Source organism: Myodes glareolus, chromosome 10 (genome assembly GCF_982192425.1).
Source record: "Myodes glareolus chromosome 10, mMyoGla1.1, whole genome shotgun sequence".
NCBI classification, from domain to species: Eukaryota; Metazoa; Chordata; class Mammalia; order Rodentia; family Cricetidae; genus Myodes; species Myodes glareolus.
The window spans coordinates 84,824,316-84,848,102 of record NC_142035.1 but is presented as its reverse complement, the minus strand read 5'-3'; the positions used below and the strand labels follow the sequence as shown (position 1 = coordinate 84,848,102).

The window sequence follows — 23,787 nt, the reverse complement described above, 5'->3', positions numbered from 1 at the left end:
CTAGCTGTTCATTCACACAGGAGCGATGTCATTCGTCTAGGGCAACTGGTGAAAATCAAATTTCTCAGAGCCGTCTGAGACTTACTCAGTTTGTAGAGTTCCTGCCACCCTGGCACCCAAAGCTTGAAAACCGTAAGAAGAATAAGGGCTCTGGCGGTAGCGGAAACTTGCTTTGAATGCAGATCTGTCCCTGTCCCACCAGCCAACACCACACCAACTGACGTTACCGTCCGAGCCCCAGCCTCTGCTTGACAAGCAAGAGCAGTCAGCACCGCCCTCAGGGTCGAGGGGTACAGCGGGGAACAGCCTGCTGATGTGATGGGGGCAGCTGGCTCCTTTCCCTAATTCAGACCGACTCCCTTCCAATCGGTGGCCTAGGAGCAGTCCTCACACGCGCCGCAAGCCAGGGCTGGGCGCGCGGGACCAAGCCGAGAGAGCTTGCGGAAAGTTCCCTGCGCTCTGAAACAGCTCAGCTTTCTTGACTCTGGGGAACCTTTAGAATGAGACACCAACTTCTGTAATGTCCAACCACAGGCCGCGCTGTCACGTACTTCCTCTTACGTCAAATATTGCCGCCGTTTCCGGTGTGTACCCCGGAGTTCGGGTCACCCCATATCCCTAGTGCCTAGAGGGCCGGGTCGAGATGCTGAAGAAATCACAGCAGAATTTTGGACAGAGGCGAGGGGTTAAGACAAAGGAGGAGGTAGGGATGAAGATGAGTCTCCTGGGCTAGATCCCCACGACATAATCTCCCGAAACTAGTGCTGGCATCTTTGGTTTCTTGTGGAAATGGCAACCGTAGTACCCCGGAACTTGGTGGACGGACCCGGGAGTTGGAAGGACTCGGATCATAGCGTGTTCAGCCATAGAATTCGCTTGTTTTCTCTAAAACCATGAGGAGGAGCTAGGATGTTTCCACTGTAGCTACTCAGCTTTCGTTCACAGCATTTGAGGCGGGGCATGGGACCATGTCTTATTTGTCTGAGCTCCCGTGTTAAGTAAATTCTACTTGAGTCTTAAGTCTGCCGAAATTTCATCCTAGTCCACCGTTTAGGGCAAGTGCTCCACTTCCTTTTTAAATGATCATAGCTCCTGTTAGTGGGATTAAGTGAGATAAAAATATCTGGAGCACTACATAAGTTTAATTATTCAAGATGGCTCAAAGTGTCTCCTCACCGATCCGACCTCTTGAGAAGCATCTTTAAAGTTAAGCCCATGTATCTTACAACGTGACAGTACTAAATGTAGCACTAAATTAAATATTTTCTGAAAGCTGTTCTCTAAAATTTAGCCAAACATGATCATTGCCACAATCTTCTAAATAAGCCTGATACCTTAAGAGTAGCAATAATGACCTTTTAAGGAAAACCCTCGTCTGACTGACAGAATAGAATCTCTATCCTGGGGAGACCTAGCATTGCTATTGGTCTGTGTCAATTACCTGGCCAAAAGACTGCCCCTAGGAAGGAAGGCTTACCGTAAGCAACACTAAAGAGATAAACTTCTCTTCCTACCCTCAACCACAGAACATGGGCATAAACAAACATAGCTTTCCTTTTTCTTGCTCTCTCTGCTCTAAGCATGCTTCCTGCCACACTTCAGGCTTCCCCCCAAATTATGTGCTTCTTTAATGCTTCCCTTCTGTCATGGCCTCCCCTCCCCCTTCCCCATTATCTTCCTCTGAGCAGCTGCTGAGATTTGCAACTCACCTGCCCTTGGGTGTTTTTCTTTTAAACTAATAAAATTGTCCTTGAACTTCTTTTTGAGTTCATTCTTAAATTCTTTTCCTAATGAGACTAAAAACACCAGGAGGCAACCACAATTCCCCACCCCCATTGATACTAAATAGTGCTCGGCTGTAGCAAGCTCAATGTTCCTGACCAATGTACTGATATTGCTGCCACTTTCAAGTACAATTTTCAGTGCATCTATTTTTTTGTTATACTTTGTGACATTGAGAGAAAAATGATTTATCCCAGAACTGAAAAGAGAGGCAGCTGGATTGTAATTTTTACTTTTTTTTTCTCCATCACCTAGTAATCATTCGATGCCTGCTTCTGGCCCAGGAACACTTGTACATCTCCTAAAGGGTGTTATTTATTTCTTTTTGATGATTATAGTTTTTGAACCGCAATAGAGATTCCTGGAATGAAGTGTTCCTGAAAGTACTGATTAGCACCTAGTCAGCTTCAAATGGAATGTTTCAAACAATCAGCTCATGACCTGTTGGCATCTGAAATCACAACACTTTCTTTTGTTTCTTTTATAATATTTTTTATTATTTAAAACAATTTTTAAAATTAAAATTTAAATATATTTTGTGATAGTCTTCCCATCTCCAAAGTCCTTTCAAATTCTTTCCTCATCCATACCCACCCAGCTTTAAGTTCTTTCTCAAAAAACAAAAATTCAATACAACAAAACCCCCTGAAACAAAAATAAACCAACACCAACAAAACAAAAGAACAAAAAACTGTGGCCAAATAAAAGCAAACAAAACCTGTAGGGCCCATTATATATTGGTCAACTATCACTGAACATGAGGCCTGCCCTAGAGTGTTTGATATACCCGTTGTCATTTTATTGGAGAAAATAGACTTTCTTTCTTCCAGCAAGTATAAATGACAGCTCAGTTGTTAACCTTTATCCTAGTGGCTATGTTTCATCCATCCATCCACCCAAGCAACCATCCATTCATTCTTTTGTGTGTGTGTGTGTGGGGGGGGTGTTTCGTGAAATGAAATATAATGAAAACTTTCACATGGAAGTTGGACAAGACAAACCAACAGAAGGAAAAGGACCTCTAAAAAACCCACAAGAATCAGAGACCCTCTCATTCACACTTTGAGGAATCCCCTAACACTAAACTGGAAGCCATAATATACACACAGAGGACCTGGTGCTGACCTGGACATTTCCTATCGGTGCTGCTCCAGTCTCTGTGAGTTCATATGATCTTTGATCATGTTGGTTTAGAAGGTCTTGTTTTCTTGCTGTCCTCCATCCCCTCTGGTTGTTACTCTCTTTCCACATTCTCTTCTACAGGGTTCCCCAAGGTCTTCAGGGATGGATTAGATGGAGACATCCCATTTAGGCCTGAGTTTTCCAAAGGCCCTCACTCTCTTCATAATGACTGTCTGTGTGTCTTCCTCTATATTTGTTCTCATCTCTGCAAAAGGAAGCTTCTCTAGTGATGACTGAACAAGGACACTGATCTATGAGTATAACAGAGTATCATTAGAAGTCATTTTATTTCTACACTTACTTTCTTTCTTAGATATCGGCGAATCAATCCCACACCAGTTATGTTTTAAGGGGTTATTTATTTTGGGGGGTAAAACTTACATACACCATAAACCGTCAGGAAGGGAGCCTAGTCGCAGGAGCCAGGAGCAGGAGCCAGGAGCAAGCACCGGAACCAAGAGCCAGAACCAAGAGGGCCTGATCTGGATCTGCTTCTCTTTTTAAAAGAGAAATATACCATGCCCCAGTGGGCTGGTATTTCAGCAGCTATTGGCTGACGGAGCGGAAGTCGCTCCCCGCTGCACTGTGGGCTCATATTTCAGTGACTATTGGTTGAGGCAGCGGAAGTTACTTCCACAACACCTCCCCCTTTTGTTTAAGTAAGAGAGTTCTAAGCCTATTACGAAATTATATACAGTAAGTACAAACCTACACAATTATATATAATAAATACAAATATCCTATTCTAATTAGCTTAAGTCTTGTATAAGAAATAACTTGGCCACGTCATGAAAAGAAAGTAACTACGTTTATATAATCTTTAATCCCATCAAAGATCTGAGAAGGGAAATAATGTTACCTGAGTAATTAGGAAGTGCAATCAAACTTCCAGAACATGTAACAAATCACATAGACAACTGGCTACCTGGGCAAACATCCAAAATCACGTTTGCAGTGTTGAAGCAACCAACTTTGGCTAAGGCCTAACGTAACTGACATATCATTTTTAAAGGCAAGGAACTTTTCAAAACTATCTTATCCTGTCTTGGCAGGATATGACAGTCCTGTTTTATCCATTTACGGATACTCTGTAACTCTATCAGTAGTTGAGGTATGGGCATTTCTTTACCCAAAGGCCAGTTCTGCCAAGAAGAAAGGCTCCAGGTGGAGTGTCTTTGGTGCTCAACATTCTCTCGGGAATAGATCAGTGTTGCCAGGAGCGATTGTGTCTCCCTACCACAGAACTCTGAGTTAGATTAAAGGCCATTTTCTACAGCTCTTTGAAGAGGTTGAAGATTATCTATCTATACTGAATATAATGTCTATGTATCTAAAGAACCTGATTAGTCTAATTATAAATGACAAACTTAGATGACTATTGATCTATATTATTCTCAATATCTATCTAACTTAAAGACTGAAATAGTAAACAACTGTGCAATAAATGGGGACAATATGACCTCCAAATATAAACAATGTGCAAGTATACATTGCAATATGGTAAATATATATATCAATACACAAACAATATATAAGTATCTTAATCAGAGGTAGAAGTGTACAATGCAATATGGTAAAATATACATATATCAATACAATATATATATGTCAATACATAAAAATGTTTTAAACAGAGGTAGAAACATGCATGCATAAAATAGTCAACATAATTTAAGTTTGTATCAATATATAAGAATCAATACCAATATATTTGTCTAAAACAATAACTCACAAGTACAAAGCTATTATCCCATAATCCAATTATCCCTCTTTTTTATTTTTGTGAGCTCTTTGACTCACGTTGCAAGGAGAAATTTAAAAATCCGTGCCGAACAGGGCAAAGTAAGCCGGCAGAGACTGTCCGGACCTGTGTATCCTGGGAGGCCGAGCTGGGGGTGGGGGGGGTGGGGCGGTTCTTAAACCAAACATTGGACGTCAATTATCGGCAAATCAATCCCACACCAGTTATGTTTTAAGGGGTTATTTATTTGGGGGGGTAAAACTTACATACACCATAAACCGTCAGGAAGGGAGCCTAGTCGCAGGAGCCGGAAGCAGGAGCCAGGAGCAAGCACCGGAACCAAGAGCCAGAACCAAGAGGGCCTGATCCGGATCTGCTTCTCTTTTTAAAAGAGAAATATACCATGCCCCAGTGGGCTGGTATTTCAGCAGCTATTGGCTGACGGAGCAGAAGTCGCTCCCCGCTACACTGTGGGCTCGTATTTCAGTGACTATTGGTTGAGGCAGCGAAAGTTACTCCCACAACACTTAGACTGGTATTATTTGGTTCACCAGAGGTTCCCAGAATGTCTAGTCTCAGGTTCTTGGTCACTATCTCATGGGGTGGGCCTTAAATCAGTTCAGGTACAGGTTAATTACTCCCTTAAGCTCTGTGCCACCATTGCCCTGGTGTATCTTTTAGGCTGTGGCTGGCTTGATGTTTACCTTTTGCTTTTGATAGCCTGCAGGGTACCTTTCTGTACTAGAGATGCTGAAATGTAGGGGTGAAGGCTCACTGTAGGCACAAGGTCAACATCTCCAGGTCCAGTGAGTTGTGTAGGCGTTGTCTTCAGCAATGGGGTCTTGCTGTCAGTTTGCGGAGAACACCCTATAGTCTTGGCAACAGTTTGAGTTATTTGGGGATTCCCATTGGGCCCTGTTAGCCAACAACTCAATTAGATGTAACCACTTCGCAGTACTGGAAGCTTCATTGGTAACAAAAGATGGCAACTTGGGGTTCTATCTCCCAAATTATTTGGAGATTTCATTTAGATCACCTTCATATATATACATATACATATATATATTTTAGAAAATTTTTACTGTATTAGGTTTCCATACTACCCCTCGAATGCCCCATAAGTTTTCACTGTCTCTTCCTATATTCCCTTCCATAACCATTTCTTCCCATCTCTACTTGACCTTCATATTCCACCCCTCCCACATTCATCCATAGCTATCTATTCTATTTCTGTTTCCTAGTGAGATCTATCTGTTTCTTCTAGTTCCTTAATCTATACCCACCATCTGTGGTTCTGTGGATTGTAGCTTGGTTATCATTGACTTAACAGTTAATATTCACATATAAGTGAATGCAAACCATATTTGTCTTTCTTTCTGGATTTAGGATAACTCACACGGGGTGATTTTTTCTAGTTTCATCTATTTGCCTGCAAATTTCATGATGTCATTTTATAATGGCGGAGTAATACTTCATTGTCAAATGTACCACATTTTCTTAAGCCATTATTCTGTTGAGGGACATTTAGGTTGTTTCCAGTTTCTCACTATTATGAACAGAGCAGCAATGAATATGGTTGAGCAAGTGTCTTTGTGGTAGAATGAAGTATCGTTTAGATACTTAGCCCAAGAGTGGTATAGCTGGGTCTTAAGGTAGATCATTTCCCATCTTCCTAAGCAGCCACCACACTGATTTACACAGTGGCTGTAAGAGTTTGCATCCCCACTCACAATGGATGACTGTTCCTCTTACTCCATATCTTCACCAGCATGATCTGTCACTTGTTATATTGGTCTTAGCTATTCTGACAAATGTAAGATGAAATCTCAAAGGAGTTTTGATTTGAATTTCCCTGATAGCTAAGAATGTTAAACATTTCTTTAAGTGTTTTTCAGCCATTTGAGTTTCCTCTACTGAGAATTCTCTGCTTAGATCTGTACCCCATTTTAAAAACTGGGTTATTTGTTTTCTTCATATCTAATTGCTTTAGTTCTTTATATATTCTGGACACCAGCCCTCTATTGGATGGGGACTTGGTAAAAATCTATTTCCATTCTGTAGGCTTCTGCTTTATCTGAATCATGGTGGTCTTTGCCATGCAGAAGCTTCTCATTTTCATGAGGTTCCATTTATTAATCGTTGATCTTAGTGCCTGTGCTAATGGTGTTCTGTTCAGGAAGTCTTTTCCTGTTCCCATGAGTTAAAGACCACTTTCTCTTCTATCAGATTTGGTGTATTTGGCTTTATGTTAAAGTCTTTGATCCATTTGGAGTTGAGTTTCGTGCATGATGATAAGTATGGATCTGTTTGGATTCTTCTACATTCAGCCATCAAATTTGAAAAGCACCATTTGTTGAAGATGCTGTCTTTTATCCAGTGTGTGTTCTGGCAACTTTTTAAAAAATGTTTTTATTGAGCTATATATTTTTTTCCACTCCCCTTATTTTCTCTCCCTTCCCCTTCTACCTTTTCCCATGGTCCTCATGCTCCCAATTTACTCAGGAGATCTTGTCTTTTTCTATTTTCCACGTAGATTAGATCCATTTCTATGTTTCTCTTAGGGTCCTCATTGTTGTCTAGGTTCTCTGGGATTGTAAATTGTAGGCTAGTTTTCTTTGCTTTATGTCTAAAAGCCACTTATGAGTGAGTAAATATTATATTTGTTTTTCTGGGTCTGGTTACTTCATTCAATATGATGTTTTTTTAGATCCATCCATTTGCCCCCAAATTTCAAGATGTCATTTTTTTTCTGCTGTGTAGTACTTCATTGTGTAAACGTACCACATTTTCCTTATCCATTCTTCAGTCGAGGGGCATTTAGGTTGTTTCCAGGTTCTGGCTATGACAAACAATGCTGCCATGAACATAGTTGAGCACATGTCCTTGTGGTATGATTGAGCATCCTTTGAGTATATACCCAAAAGTGGTATTGCTGGGTCTTGAGGTAAGTTGTTTCCTAATTTTCTGAGAAATTGTTCAGACAACTTTTTTAAAAATTCAGGTGTCTATGGATCTGTGGATTTATTTCTAAGTTTTCAGTTTGATTCTAGTGCTCATGGTCTTTATGTCAATACCAGGCTGGTTTTATTACTATAGCTTTGTAGTACAGCTTGAGATTGGAGATGGTTATACCTCCGGCAGTTCTTTTATAGTTCAGGATTGTTTTAGCTATCCTGCTTTAGCTATTTTTTGTGTTTCTATATGAAGCTGAAAATTGTCATTTCAAGATCTGTAAAGAACTGTGTTGGAGTTTTTGATGGGGATTGCATCGAATCTGTAGATGTCTCTTTGTAGGATGACCATTTTTACTATGTTAATCCTACTGATCCATGAGCATGGAAAAGCTTTCTATCTACCAGTATCTTCTTCAGTTTCTTTTTTCAATGAATTGAAGTTTTTATCATTCGAGTTTTTCACTTGCTTGGTTAGACATACTCCAAGATATTTTATATTATTTGGGGCTATTCTGAAAGGTGTTTCCCTGATTTCTCAGATTATTTTTCATTTGTATATAGGAGGGCTACTGATTTTTATGAGTTAATTTTGCATCCAGCTACTTTGCTGACAGTGTTTATTAGATAAAGGAATTTCCTGGTAGCATTCCATGGGTCATTTATGTATACTGTCATATCATCTGCAAAGAAAGATTCTCTGACTTTTTCTTTTCCAATTTGCATCCCTTTGATTTTCTACAGCTGTCTTACTGCTTTGGCTAAGACTTCAAGTACTACATTGAATAGGTATGTAGAGAGTTGACAACCTTGTCTTGTTCCTGATTTTGGTGGAATTGCTTTGAGTTTCTATCCATTTAAGTTGATGTTGTCTATGGGCTTGCTTTAAACTGCCTTTATTATGTTGAGGTACATTCCTGTATCCCCATTCTCTCCAGGATTTTTTTCATGAAGGGTGTTGAATTTTGTGAAAGGCCTTTTCTGCAGCTAATGAATGATCTTCTGTTTTTTCTTTCAGTTTATTTATATGGTGGATTACATTTATATATGTTTGTTTGTTTGTTTAGAATCATCCTTGCATCTTTGGAATGAAACTTGCTTGATAATGGATAGTGGATCATCTTTATGTATTCTTGGATTCCGTTTGCAAGTATTTTTGTATCTATGTTCATAAAGGAGACTGATCTGTAATTCTCTTTCTTTATTGTGTCTCTATGAGGTTTGGGTACCAGGGTAACTGTAGCCTTGTAACCGGAATTGGGCAACATTCCTTCTGTTTCTATTTTGTGGAATAATTTGAGGAGTATTGGCACTAACTCTTCTTTGAAAGTCTGATAGACTTCTGTACTAAATCTGGATCTTGGCTACCACCCTCTCCTCCTCCTCCTTCTGGAGACTTTTAATGACTGATTCTATATTCGCTGGGTGTTAAAAGTCTGTTTAAATTACTTACCTGATCTTGATTTAACTTTGGTAAGTCATTTGTATCAAGAAAATTATCCATTTCTTTAAGATTTTCCAATTTAGTGGAGTAAGGTTTTTAAAGTATATCTTTACGATTTTCTGGATTTCCTCAGTATCCGTTGTTATATCCCATTTCATTTTTAATTTTTTAAATTGGTGTCTTCTCACTTCCTTTTAGCTAATTTGGATAGAGTTTGTTGATCTTAATGATTTTCTAAAAGAACCAATTATTCGTTACATTGATTCTTTGTATTTTTGGTGTTGTTGATTGTTATTATTGATTTGAGCCTTAATATTAATTATTTCTTGCTGTCTCCTCTTTTTGGTTGTGATTTCTTCTTTTTTTGCTTCAGAGCTTTCAGGTGTGCTCTTAAGTTGCTAGTGTAAGATCTCGATTTGTGTGTGTGTGTGTGTGTAGGCACTTAGTGCTGTGAACTTTCCTCTTAGATCAGCATTTATTGTGTCCCATAAGTTTGGGTATATTGTGTATTCATTTTCATTCAATTCTAGAAAGTTCTTAATTTCTTTCTTGACAATTTTTCATTCAACAGAGAGTTGTTGGTTTCCACGAGCTTTCTGTTGTTTCTGCCGTTGATATTCAGCTTTAATCCGTGGTGGTCAGATAGGATGCAGGGTGTTGTTTCAATTTTCTTGTACCTGTTGAGATTTGCTTTGTATCTCAGTATGTGGTCAATTTTGGAGAAAGTTATGAAGTTCTGAGAAGAAGATATATTCTTTGTGTTTGGATAAAATGTTCTGTAAACAACTGTTAGGTCCATTTGGTTTATAACTTAAGTTAGCTTCAGCATTTCTCTGTTTGGTTTTGTCTGGATGACCTATCTACTGGAAGACAGTGGGATATTGAAGTCTCACACTATTAGTGTATGAGGTTCAGTGATTTAAACTGTAGTAGTATTTCTTTGGTTTTTCGAAACAGGGTTTCTCTGTAGCTTTGGAGCCTGTCCTGGAACTAGCTCTTGTAGACCAAGCTGGCCTCGAACTCACAAAGATCCGCCTGCCTCTGCCTCCCGAGTGCTGGGATTAAAGATGTGTGACACCATGCCCGGCATAGTATTTCTTTTATAAACTTGGGTGCCCTTGTATTTGAAGCATAGATGTTAAGAATTGAAATGTCCTCCTTGTCCCGCGCTACTGTCTCGCCAGCAAGAACGACGCAGGGCACGTAGGATCCTTCTGCAGAACAGCTTTTTAATGCATCTTGAGAGCGAGAGCATAAGCCGACATGGCGGAGACCCAGAGCGAGGCGAACCCAGCCCTTATATAGGAAACAGTCCCCGCCTCGGACGTGTCACTCTCAGATTGGTCAGCTGCCCATCATCCCAGATGACGCCTCGGGAGAGGCAGGGACTACAGCGTTGGAAATTTGCCAACACATGCGCGTTATCCTGTTCACCGCGCAGTGGAACCGGATGTCAGCACCATCTTGCAATGGCGAATGTGGTTGCGGTCCTCTACATCTCCCCCCCTTTTTTTTTTTTTTACTTTTTTGCAGAAAGGCAATTCCCTCAGAAGGCAAAGATAGAGGTCGCACTTCCCAAAGTGGAAACATTATAATGGGCTTGCACGGAATCTGCCCCTAGGTTCATGACACCTGGAACTTATTCGGCCTGCCCTCTGCCATTTTTCTGGGAAAGGGAATATACGGCAGGAAACCCTTATGCAGGGCGACTTATCTCTCAGAGAGGGCCATTCTCTGTGCGATGCTCTTTAGCTTGACAACCTTCAGGGCTAGCTAAGCCAAGCACTCCACCCTGTGCAATGGACAGAGGTGTCCTAGGGGTGCAGGAGCTGGTTGGCATAAACCTTACTGCTTCAGCATAGATAACCACATCAGTAGAGGTTCCCTGTTCCAGGGCAGCCAGTGCTTGTGCAATAACCACACTTTGTCCCTACGACTTTGGGATTTGAGTCAGCAGACCAACCAGAGGAGAAACACTGATCCACAGCATAGGGCTGTTCCAAACATTCCCACCCCCACCCAATAAGCTTATAAATAGAAGGTAGGGGAGCCCCAGAGTCTTATTGGTTGTAAAATAAAAAAACGAGGAAACACTGCCACTCTATGGCTGACTGGTGTCGGTTTCAGGAAGGCTGAGAGTATCCCCCATCGCTGCTCCTTCGTAACCGTTGTCATCCATCCGCAAAATGGTAGGAGGAACAGAAGCCAAATCTTCAGGCGAGTCCGCGTGTTGTGGGTCACCCCTCACCTTTCGGGTCAGTCTTTCTGGCACCCAGAATGGATTTTCCTGGTCCTGTGGGAACACACAAACAGCTCCCCTGGATCTCAATAGGATGGGATCCGGGCCTTTCCATTCATTAGAAAACACATCTTTCCATATAACCAAATCCTTAGGCCGCTGCGGATCCGAACTATGTCGTGTTGCAGCATTCTGGCCATTATCGTTCAGATTTAAAAAATTTATAGTGAACAGAGCCATGGCAATGGCTACTCTTGGTGTCAGGGGTAATTCCTTCAATATTCCCCCTTTTTGTTTAAGTAGATAAGATTTGAGTGTGCGATGTGCTCGCTCTACAATACCTTCCCCCTGGGGGTTATAAGGCAGGCCTGTAATGTGTGTGACTTGCATCTGTGCACAAAATTGTTTAAACTTTTGAGAAGTATAGGCAGGCCCATTATCCGTCTTTAAAGATGTGGGCTTGCCCCAAGCACTCCATGCCTCAAGACAATGTTGAATGACATAAGAGGTTTTTTCTCCTGTAAGTGGTGTGGCATGAATAACGCCAGAGCATGTGTCAATTGACACATGCACATACTGAAGTTTTCCAAAGGCAGTGATATGAGTCACATCCATCTGCCATATTTGCAAAGGCACAATCCCTCTGGGGTTTATGCCAGTGTGTCTGACAGGGAGAAACTGGCAACACTTGTGACATTGGGTTACAATATCACGAGCCTCCTTTCTGGTAAGAGAAAAACGTTTACGCAGGGTTTCAGCTGTAACATGAAAATTATCATGAAAGGTTTTAGCGGTCTGTAACGGGGAGGCAAGAGCTACCGCAGCAAGCTGCGTAGCACGATCAGCCAGATCATTACCTAAACTCATGGGGCCCGGGAGCCCCGAATGTGCTCTTATGTGTGTGATAAAAAATGGAGCTCTCCTATTTAGTAAACAGTCCTGTATCCTCTGGAAAAGAGCTGCCACTGTACTAGTAGGTTTTATAATTCCAGCGGTCTCTAATAATTTAACAGCATTAACCACATAGGCAGAATCAGAAACAATATTAAGAGGACAATGAAATTTTTGAAGAACCTCTAAAACCACCATACATTCCACCACCTGGGGTGAGGTGGCAGAAAAGTTCTTTGTATATATTTTAGAATCCACAACATAGGCTCCCACACCATTTTTGGAGCCATCTGTATACACCATCACCCCGTCTTTTAGCGGGGCAGAAGACGTAACTCGGGGAAACACAATGGGATGACATGCAGCAAACTGCAGCAGAGGGTGTTTGGGATAATGATTATCAATTTTTCCTGAAAAGGTGGTAACCAAAATTGCCTAATCGTCAGAGGTGGCGGCCAAAGTTTGTATCTGAAAGGAGGTATAGGGAACTATCATAACCGCTGGATGCTTACCAAAATGACTAACAGACATTTTAAGGCCTTTATGGGCAATTTGAGCTATAGCAGCTGGATACCAATCAATACTTTTGTTAGGAGAAGCATGCGGATGGATCCACAGTAACGGTCCATCCTGCCATAACACAGCAGTGGGTAGCTTTCTTGTTTTAAACACACATAGAACAAATGGTTGAGTTTCATCAATACGGCACAGCTGTGCCTCCTTAATGGATTCCTCCACTAGTAATAAGGCTGCTTCTGCTGCCGGCGTCAAGGCCTGAGGGGAGGTAATATGAGTATCCCCTTCCAAGATATCAAACAATGGCTTCAAATCAGCAGAGGGGATTTTTAAAAACGGTCGCAGCCAATTAATATCTCCTAACAACTTTTGGAAATCATTTAATGTTCGCAAATCGTCCCTATAAATTTTTATTTTTTGTGGTAGAATCTTTTCAGGAAGAATAACAGAACCTAAGAATTGGCCAGTGTCTGTAATCTGGACCTTCTCAGCAGCTATTTGAAGACCCCATAGCTGTAAACTCTTAATGAGCAATGGGTAGGCTTCCCTTAGGACCTGTGGATGGGCCCTTTGGGATGACCTCATGGCCCTACCGCTGGTTAATTCTGCCTCCTCCTCTGTATCTAGTTCTTCTACCTCTTCTCCTGAGCCAGAACTTTCATGCTCACTTTCATGCTCACTTTCAATTTGCAGAGCTTCAAGCTCCTGCAGAGGATATAAACTACTGTCCTTTCCTTTTTTCTTATTGTTGGTTCCAGAAATCTTTCAACCTTGTAAATCAGTCTTCTCCCCCATTCTTATTTTCTTAAAACCACTGGAGGGTCCTTTTTCCTTATTTGAGACTGTGAGCGCACCTAACCTCTCACTGTACTCAGTTTCTGAAATGCTATTCTGGACTTCCTCCGTTGCAGCAACCGCCTGGCAGGATTCGTCTTTTAAGCAGTCTTTGGCGAAAAATAAGAGGACTACTAAAAGAGGTAGCAAGACCCCTACGAAACCTTCCCAATGCGGAAACAAGTCAAGCTCAAAACCGAAAAATCCAGGTAAAGCCATATCTCTCTGAGTATACAGACCTGCAGTTCTGAATCCTCCTTGTGTCCAAGGGGTCTCCGGCGGTGCGAACAGTTGTCAGGGTCCCTCAGCGTCCCGAGGGATTCGGCACCAGATGTCCCGCGCTACTGTCTCGCCAGCAAGAACGACGCAGGGCACGTAGGATCCTTCTGCAGAACAGCTTTTTAATGCATCTTGAGAGCGAGAGCATAAGCCGACATGGCGGAGACCCAGAGCGAGGCGAACCCAGCCCTTATATAGGAAACAGTCCCCGCCTCGGACGTGTCACTCTCAGATTGGTCAGCTGCCCATCATCCCAGATGACGCCTCGGGAGAGGCAGGGACTACAGCGTTGGAAATTTGCCAATACATGCGCGTTATCCTGTTCACTGGGCAGTGGAACCGGATGTCAGCGCCATCTTGCAATGGCGAATGTGGTTGTGGTCCTCTACACCTCCTGATAGATTTTTTTTCTTTAATGAGTATATAGTGTCCTTCCCTATCTGTTCTAACCAGTTTTGATGTGAAGTCTATTTTGTAAGATATTAAAGTGGCCACATCAACTTGTTTCTTAGGCCCATTTGCTTGGAATATCTTTTTCCAACTCTTCACCCTTAGGTGATGTCTGTCCTTGATGCTAAGGTGTTTCTTGGATGCAGCAGAAGGATGGATCCTGATTTCTCAGGATAAAAAAGTCTATGCCTTTTTGTTAGAGAATTGAGATCATTAATGCCGAGAGGTATCAATGACCAACAATTATTGATTCCTGTTATTTTATTGTTGTTGTGTATGCATGGAGGCTTCCCTTCTTTTGATTTTGATAGTCTGGAATTATTTATTTCCCGTGTTTCATTGGATGTAGTTTAACTCTTTAGGTTGGACTTTCCCTTCTAACACTTTCTGTAGGACTGAATTTGTTGGTAGGTATTTAAATTTGATTTTGTCATGGAATATCTTATTCTCTCCACCTGTGGTAATTTAATGTTTTGCTGGATATAGTAGTCTGGGCTGGCATCTGTGGTTTCTTAGAATCTGCAGCACCTCTGTCCAGGCTTTTCTGGCTTTTAGAGTCTCCATTGAGAAGTCAGGTATAATTCTAATAGGTCTGCCTTCATATGTTACTTGGTTTTTTTCCCTTGTAGCTTTTAATATTTTTTTCTTTGTTCTATATGTTTAGTGTTTTGATTATTATGTGCCAAGAAGACTTTTTTTCTTGTCTAATCTATTTGGTATTCTACATGCTTCTTGTACTTTGATAGGCATATTATTCTTTCGAAAAATTTCTTCTATGATTTTTTGTTGAAAATATTTTCTGTGCCTTTGATTTGTGTTTCTTCTCCTACCTCTATTCCTATCATTTTTACACTTAGTCTTTTCACAGTGTCCTAGATTTCCTGTATGTCTTTTGCTAGGAACTCTTTAGAGTTACCATTTTTATTGACCAATGTATCTTGTCATGTCTTTAATGCCTGTAAGTGTCTTTACCATCTCTTGTATTCTGTTGGTGATGCTACCTCTGGGGTTCTTGTTTGTGTTTCTAAATTTTTTGTTTCCAGATTATCTTCATTGTGTTTTTTTCAATTATATTTCCATTTTCAGGATTTTATTGAAGGATTTTATTCATTTCCTTCCACTATTTTTTGTTTTTCATAGATGTCTTTAAGGAATTTGTTTCCTCTTTAAGGACCTCTATCATAAAGGCTGTTTTAAGATCTTTTACTCATGCTTCAACTATTTTGGACTATTTGGGGATGCTTTGGTAGGGTTGTTGGCCTCTAGTTGGGACATATTGTTCTGGCTGTTATTGATTGTTGGTTTTTTGTTTTGCTTTGTTTGTGTGTGTGTGTGTGTGTGTGTTTGTGTGTGTGTGTGTGTGTGTGTGTGTGTGTTTTAACTTTTGTAGACCAGGTTGACCTCGAACTCAGAGATTCACCTGCCTTTGCCTCCCAAGTGCTTGAATTAAAAGCATGCACTTCCACTGCCTGGCTTGACTGTGGGTTTTTATTTGCTGGCTTTTAGGCTTCTGGGGTTGGGAAGATTGTAATTCTAGGTACTGGTCTCTAGTCTTGTCTTTGTTGAGTGGGTGTTTCGTTCCTTGGTTTCTTCTGTTTCCTCTCTTGTCCGTAGAAGGGCATGGTGACTGTGTTGCCTATAGGAAAAATTTGAAGTCCTGATAGGTGTGGGCACAGAGTAAAATGTATTTCTTGGTTTTGGTACCTGAGACTTAGAAGTGGGGATGGACTGAAGACAGTGGATGTGCTTCATAAGAGGGAAGAGATCAGAGTGTTCCACCAGTATCTGCTTATCCCCCTGGGAATGAGGTCAGAGAGTGAGGAGAGGCCACAGCATAAGGTATGCTACAGAGCTGGGGAGGAGACGGGAGACTGGACTTGAAGGAATGAAGAGAGAGGTGAAGATCAGTAGTTAGCCTACTTGCTTCCTTAGTCAGAGTGGCCTGTGTGTTCCCACGGAGTGCCTGCAGGAGCTGGGAGCTGGGCCACAGAACTTTAAAAAGAACAGAATTAACTTTAATCCAAGTACTCAGGAGACAGAGACAGGTGGATTTCTAAGTTCAAGGCTAGCCTGGTTTACAGAGTGAGTTCCAGAAAAGCCAGAGCCATACAAAAAAAAAAAAAAAACAAAGAAAACAAACACAAAGCAAGCAAACAAACAGACCAAACACACCTGGATATGATGGCACATTCCTGCAGTCCCAGCATTTGGGAGGTAGAGGTAGCTGGACCATTCTGAAGTCAGCCTTAGCTATGTAGCTAATTTGAGGTCAGCCTGGGCTACCTGAAGGTCTAAGTCAAAACAAACCCAAACAGACAAAATGATTGCTTGAGTTTTTATCGATGCCCACAGTAACAATGTTACATAGACAATATGAAAACATCTGGGACAGTAGTAAGATGAGTAGTCAGTTCTAGTTTGGCCAAAACAGAGGGCTTTCTATGCTCGTAGTTCCCGGGATGTGTGAGTTTATGGCATTAGAAAGATTTCTTCATGGTCTGGGCATTTTCACCTGAGTTTCAGTTCCTCATTTCTATTTGAGTTATTTGTGTGGCATCTGAGTAAAGGTAGTAGAGGCTATAGGAGAGAAAATGAAGATGTGACCCTTGCCATATAATCCACCCTCTATTTCCTGGTTCAGAATACCAGAACATTTCCCCCTTGTCATCCTGTCCAGTGGGCAGAATGCTGTAGGGACATTAAAGGAGGCTGGGCCCAGGGCCTGTTCCTTGTTCCAGTGTGAGTGCAGCTAGTCACTTCCATGCCCAATGTTTGACCAATTATGATATTAGTTGAAACAAACAACTTCTAGGACTAGCAGCCAAAATCCTGACCTCCATTTTCACAGTGAACAGACGTGATCTGTCAGTTTCTAGACTTCATGTATATATTGTAAATTGACCTGAACAACTATATTCAGTTAATGATTACATTTTTAAAAGATTAAATTCCCACACATTTTAGGACCTGGGCTCGGAACTGAAGTTAGGGTCATCAAGATGGCTCAGTGGGTAAAGTACTTACTGTGCAAGACTGATGACCTGAGTTCGATCCCCAGAAACAACGTAGAGGTGGAAGACAGAACAATTTCCACAAAACTGTCTTCTGATTTCCACAAATATACCTCTACGTTCATTCACATCACACACATATTCACACAGGATTTAACAAAAAACTAAAGCTATTTCTTCAGAATCTAAAATACCTCTGTGGTCTATTAATAAAAGTTAGTAAAAGCAAGAGATTGTGGTACTCGTGTGAGAATTGGAATGGTGGCCCAAGCTCGACTCCCAAGAGGCTCAGATGACCCACGTTTGCTTCAGCAACCATCAAAGCCGTGGAAGAATGGGATGTTGATGCCTATCTCGTTCCCATTCAAACCATCACTGACTGCCCACTCTGTGGTGAGAGACTGCTGTACTGAGTCATGAGGAGTGGGTATTGGGTTCCCTGGATAGTGAAGACACTTGATCAGCAGTGGGAAGACTCGTGACAAGGCAGTCTGGGGGAAAGCGAAGCGGGTGACAAATAACGAACATGTTTGTGTACAGTGTGAAGGCTCAACAAAGGCCTTCCTGCTCTCTGTAGAGGAGGCTTTTATAACCACTTGATACAGTGACATGCCCTATCAATGCCAGCCTCTTCTCAGGCCTGTCCAATTAGTTGTCTAAACATAGACACTATGACAGGGATAGAGGATATGTATGAGCTCAATGACATGAATTCTCCCTGCCAACACTTAACTGGCTACTGCTACTATTTCAAACCTAATCTGCAAATGTTGTGACCCATTATGGAGTCCTCCATATGTCACCATGCCTCAGGCAGCCACCAAGTCACTTGGTGACAGAAGGACTACATGGCCCCTTTCCATTTTGATGAGGATAGAGGCTCATTCTCACTGGAGTGTAAACACACTCTGGAAACCTTCCTGGCCCATACTGCTTTGGCCAGCGAGGCCATCTGTGGACACCCAAATGTCTTATTCACCAATGGCATCCCCAGGGTATTTACAGCTCCTGATCAAGGAAATCCCCTCACAGCAAAGGAAATACACTAGTGGGCTCAAGCCCACGGAATCAAATCCCCACCACCTGGAAATAGTCGGGCTATCTGTAAGAAGGTGTGGAGGAGTGAAACCATGTTCCCATGGAGTGGGCATGTAAGACCGCCACCTGGCCATCGTGGGTTCTTTATGTCACTGAACTGAAATGCAAGAAAAAGCTCTATTCTTTAATCTGAGGTGACTGATCCCAATTGCTGGAGGGATATTCGAGTGGCTGTTGTATATAATGGAAGCAATGACTGCGTCCAGAACCCAGGGTGTTTGCTTCAAGTGCCTCTTGGTTCTTCATGTCCACAGTAAGTGATACCAGAAAACAGCAGCACTAGCAACAGTGACATCAGAAGAATTAATAACTTGCATCTTTATGAATGAGGATCTGGGTCACTCTGCTAATAAAAGAAACCAGGCAGCCAAGGTTCATGGCTAAAGGTAAGAGAAACATGGAAGGGACAGCAGAATAAGCAGTCATAAATGTAGATGCCGGTGTCACAGCCAACAGAGGCAATGCTCCAGCCTAACCTGTGTTCTCTCTGCTTATTATATGTGTGTGCCTATCTGTGTGTGTGTGTGTGTGTGTGTGTGTGTGTGTGTGTGTGTGTGTGTTCATGTGTGCTCTGGGGGTTACTTCTGTAATTTAGGTTTTAGTTAGCAGATTATCCAGTAGGATTATAATTTTACTGGGAAGTCATTATGGTAGACCAGGTTTTGGAATTTCATTTTATTTCATTCATGGAGAAATGATGAGAACTCCACCAGTTACATGAAAGACACTGATGTCTTTCTAGGTGGAAGAGGAATTGTGCTGTTCTCCATAAATATGACTGTGTGCAAAGGATGCAGATACTACAAATTGGAGCCAACGCAGCCAACTAAAATCCATTTAAAACCTGGGAGAGCTTGAGAAGGAATTCTAGGCAAAAAAAAAAACCCAAAAAACAAAAACAAAACAGAGTTAAGTATGGCTTAATGCTGTGGCTCCTTTAAGAGAGGTTTTCCTGATTCAGTAGTGGCAGAAAAAGAGCCACGTGGTTTTGAAATGGCAGCTTTCTGGACTGTGCTGCCCACAGGAACTCTGGCTGTTTCAGGAGGCCAAGCACTTAAATGGGTTTGTGGGCAGTGGGCTGCAAGTTACTTTGTGGCAGCATGGGCCAGCAGGTTATCAGAGCTGAAGTGGTGAGGATGGCTCCCACCAGGCAGTCTCATAGGCAGTGAACTTCCACCATATTTGCCACTTAAGTTTTTGAGAAGCACTTAGTATTTTAAAAAGCCATCCTGGTCAGAAAAGAATTACAGATAGGCAATAGGGACAGATTCAGACATAAAAGACCCCTCAATAAGACTTGGTGTGTTTAAAAAATGTATGTAGGCCTTGGAGAGAGAAGAAAAAGAGTAAAGAGACAGTAAATGTAATATAAAAGAGTACAGACAGTCATAGATTAAAGGAGTAAAGATAATAAAATAAATATGTAGAAAAAGTAATAGAGTAAGAAAAATAAGCCATGTAAAGATGGAAAATACACAGAAAGTCTAGATTGTGTATATTATTTTGTTTTCTTTGAATTTTTTGACTACAGGGAAATATTTGATTTTGGGGGATACTAAGATAAACCAACATAGAAGTATCTTGACTTCAAAATTTAAGTCTAAGAATATGTTGTTTTGAAAAAGAGGTTCTTCTTTTGTTTCTACAGAATATGAGAACGTGTGGATCTCTTCCAGACTAATGTGGTTTGATGGACCAAGATCCCCCCCAAAAAGGTCACCACAAACACTCCCAAAAAATTACTTCACTCAATAAACAGCAGGAAATAGTCTGGAGAGAACTATGTCCAAATTTCTTAAATGTTTGCTTACATTTAAAGGGGGATATGATATAGATATGAATAATTTGCATTGGTATGAATCTTGGTTTGCTAATACAAATTTAGGGTCAATTTTGTTATATATATTTCTGCTCCTGATTAAGGTATTGTGTTTGTGCGACTCATTTAAAAATGTAATATATAATTAAGAAACACAGGTTGATAGATAGTCATATAAAAGAGTCAAATTTGTAGTCATGTTAGTTAGGTTTTCTAGATATATAGAGATATATTTCAGTTAGATAGGTATTCTTCAAATCTTTCAGAGACTTTTAGAATATGGCATTTAAAATACTTTAATAACTTAGGACTTTTCATGCCAGTGAGATACATCTGCTCCTGGCAGCACCAATTATTTCAAGAGGAAGATGGGCATCAGGCTCCTCACGGAATTTGCTAGCCATTTGGGCAAGAAACTGCTCTAGCCTGGACTGCTTGATGCTATGCTATATGAACTGGACATGCAGGATCCACAGAGAAATGACTGCTGAACTTGTCTGAAGGTGAGATGGTCATTCAGGGTTCCTGCTTCATGAAAGAATCTGAAAGAAATTCTGCATGATACAGAAGAAAGTAACTCACAAACTGGCAATATAGGTGGAACTGTCTTTGAAATTGTGTGCTTCATGCAAAAGTCTGCTGGATATTATGGGCCTGTAGGCTGAAGATGGATGCCCCAGTTAGCAAAGAAGAACTTTGGGTGACTGTCCAGGCAGTGAGATGTCTCTGTCAATTCTAGAGTTTTGGAAGTTGTTTACAAAGCACTTTCTGTTTACTTAGGTAATATTATATCCTTCTGTACTCTTTGATGGAGTTGAAGAATATATAGTTATAGTTTTCCTTAGTTACGATAAGATAAAATAGATATAAATATTGTAACTATAATTCTTGCTTGATAACTGTTTTATGTAATTTTACTATGTTAAAGTTAAAACCTTCCCCTTTATTTAAACAGTAAAGAGGAGATGATGTGGGATTCCCCTCTGTATGCTGTTACTACCACTGATTAATAAAGAAACTGTCTTAGGCCTGTGCAGGGCAGTACAGAGCTAAACTAAACTGAATGCTGGGAGGAAGAAGGCAGAGTGAGAGAGAAGCCATGTAGCTCTGCTGGAGACAGATGCCAGAACTTTACCCAGTAAGCCACAGCCTCATGTTGATAAACAGATTAACGGAGATGGGTTAAATTAAAATATGAGTTAGTCTGAAATACTCTTAAGGTATTGACCAAACAGTATTGCAAATAATACGGTTTCTGTGTGATTATTTCAGGGCTGAGCAGCTGGGAACTAACTAGTGGCCAACTACAATATCAACTGACCCATGGGCTGGGCTGTGCCAAAGTCACTGTTCACCTTCTGTGTGCACACTTCAGCAGTTCTCCCTGCTGCCTGGCCCAGGATTGAGCTTCATTAGTGGAGGAGCCTGCAGGAGAAGAGGCTTGTTATTGTTTGAATGTGAAATGGCCCTAACCGAGCAGAAGTGTGCTTGAAAACAAGGTCCACAGTTGGGGGCGCTGTTTGAGATGTTGTGAATCCTCTGGCAAGTGATGCCTCGCTGGGAGACACAGCCCACAAGGGGAGGGCCTTTGAAGGTTAGTCCTGCACACACACTCCCAGCACGATGGAAGGAGTGCTTCCATGGTCATGCCTTACTTACAGTGCTGGACTGAAACCCTGTGAACCAGAAAACTGTGATCCAGAAATTTCTTTCCTCTTAAGTCATTTCTGTCAGGTGTTTGGTCTCAGAGAAAACTAGCTAATATAGAGCTCTCCTCTCTGGTCCTGGATACTCCTCTGTCCTTAGTTGAACAGTGTGTCCCCTAAATTCACAGTCACTCAAACTGTGAAAGTGACCTTATCTCGGAATAAGATCTTTGCAGAAGTGTGGGATTTAAGATGAGGGCCTATGGGATCAGAGTGGGTCCTACTCCATCTACTGATGTTCTTTTAAGAGGAGACAGAGGAGCAGAGAAATACAAGAGAGAAAACCATGTCTTAGGGTCACCACTGCTGAGATTAAACATGACCAAAAACAACTTGGAGAAGAAAGTGTTTATTTTGATTACGTTTCCACATCACAGTCCATCATCAAAGGAAGTCAGGTCAGAAATTCAAGGCAGGACCCTGGAGGCAGGAGCTGATGCAGAGCCTGAGGTAGAATGCTGTTTACTGACTAGTTCCTCATGGCTTGCTCAGCCTGCTTCCTTGCATATCCCAGAGCTGCCTGCCCAGGTATGGCACCACTTACGCTGGGCTGGCCCATCCCACATCAACCACTAATTAATCTGCCAGTTCTGACCACGTGTGCCTGAGTCTTCAGAGTTCTTCTGTGACCCTGCTCATTAAGCCCTATAATGGTTAGTGATTCTGGTGTTTGAGCCAGGTTTATATAACCAAGGCTTTGAACTCATTATGTAGTCAAGAATGACCTTGAACTCCTTTTCCTCCTGCTAGTGCTAACATGACAGGTATGCGCCATCATGGCCAGTTTATATGCCTGGGATTAAATCCAGGACCTGTATCTACTGACTGAGCTACTCACCAGTCCCTAGAAAACTACCCTCTAATTACACTGTCCTGTCTGTCATACTATTGGCTTCTATCTTCTGTTTGAGTATTCACTGTGGCAGTGACCTTGATCTCAGAGGTTGGAAGCAATGTTTAACAAGTGTCCGGACCAGAGCTGGATTTTGCAAGTAACTATTTTGTCTGTGGCTGGGGTCCTAAGTTCCCACAGCCCTTCACTGTATGTTGCTCTGTTTCTGTCTTCACAGTGATTACCCTATGATAGGGTACTTTGCTTCCTGCCTTGACCCTCATTTGAAGCCAGACTTTCTCCATATGCAGCTGAAAAACCATCTGCATCAGGACCACAAAGGGATGTGGTAAAAATGCATATTACAGGCTCAGGAGAGAGATGGCTCAGCAGTCAAGAGCATAAACTGCTCTTCTAGAAATCTAGAGTTTAATTTACAGCATCCATGTTAGGTGGCTCATAGCCACTTGTAACTCCAGCTCCAGAGGCACCCAGCACCCTGGCTTCTGTGGGCACCTGCACGCATATGCATACACTCACACACAGACACATACAAATAATATAAAATTATGAAAATATTTTGTAAAAAAAAATCCATATTACCTCTACTCCTGGGCCCTAGATGAGGAGCTACTGGCAGACAGTGACTGCTGGGGAGGGAGGCACTCTTCTCTTGGGGTGCAGCATGAGTAGGTAACTCAGACCTTAGTGTGAAGTATGAATAATAAAAACTTAAGAGAGACAAATTGGAGTTCAACCTGAAGATCCAAAAAGCAAAAGTCAGTCACTGGCTCTTAGCGCAACCTCAATCTAAAAATGGCAATCCTACCTCCAGGGATCTCAAAATGAGACTGAGCACTGTTTCCTCCCTTTTTATAATCCTCTCTAGTTCTGGAGTAAAGGCGGGCACCACTGGGATTAAAGGCAACTAGTGTGGCTACTGGGATTAAAGGTGTGTGTCTGTAATCTTCAGGCAAACTTTATTAAAATACATTTGAAATGCCACTACATT

General features: G+C 41.5%; 1 protein-coding gene and 1 long non-coding RNA gene across 10 annotated transcripts in view; one reads left to right on the top strand and one right to left on the bottom strand.

Annotated features, from left to right (window-relative positions):
- Positions 1–503, bottom strand: part of Alkbh3 (alkB homolog 3, alpha-ketoglutarate dependent dioxygenase) — a 33,653-nt gene extending 33,150 nt beyond the window's left edge. For 4 of the 9 annotated variants that reach the window (XM_087911366.1, XM_087911364.1, XM_087911365.1 and 1 more), the window contains exon 1: positions 86–503. The gene's annotated coding sequence lies outside the window, so the exon portion shown is untranslated. The remainder of the gene's footprint in view (positions 1–85) is intronic. The other 5 variants (XM_087911361.1, XM_048443575.3, XM_087911363.1 and 2 more) reach the window with 3 other exon arrangements.
- Positions 504–597: 94 nt separating this feature from the next.
- Positions 598–20,198, top strand: LOC146892636 (uncharacterized). The gene is made up of 2 exons (XR_015739126.1): positions 598–703; positions 13,658–20,198. It is a non-coding gene; the product is annotated as an uncharacterized LOC146892636 (long non-coding RNA).
- The last annotated feature ends 3,589 nt before the right edge of the window (positions 20,199–23,787 follow it).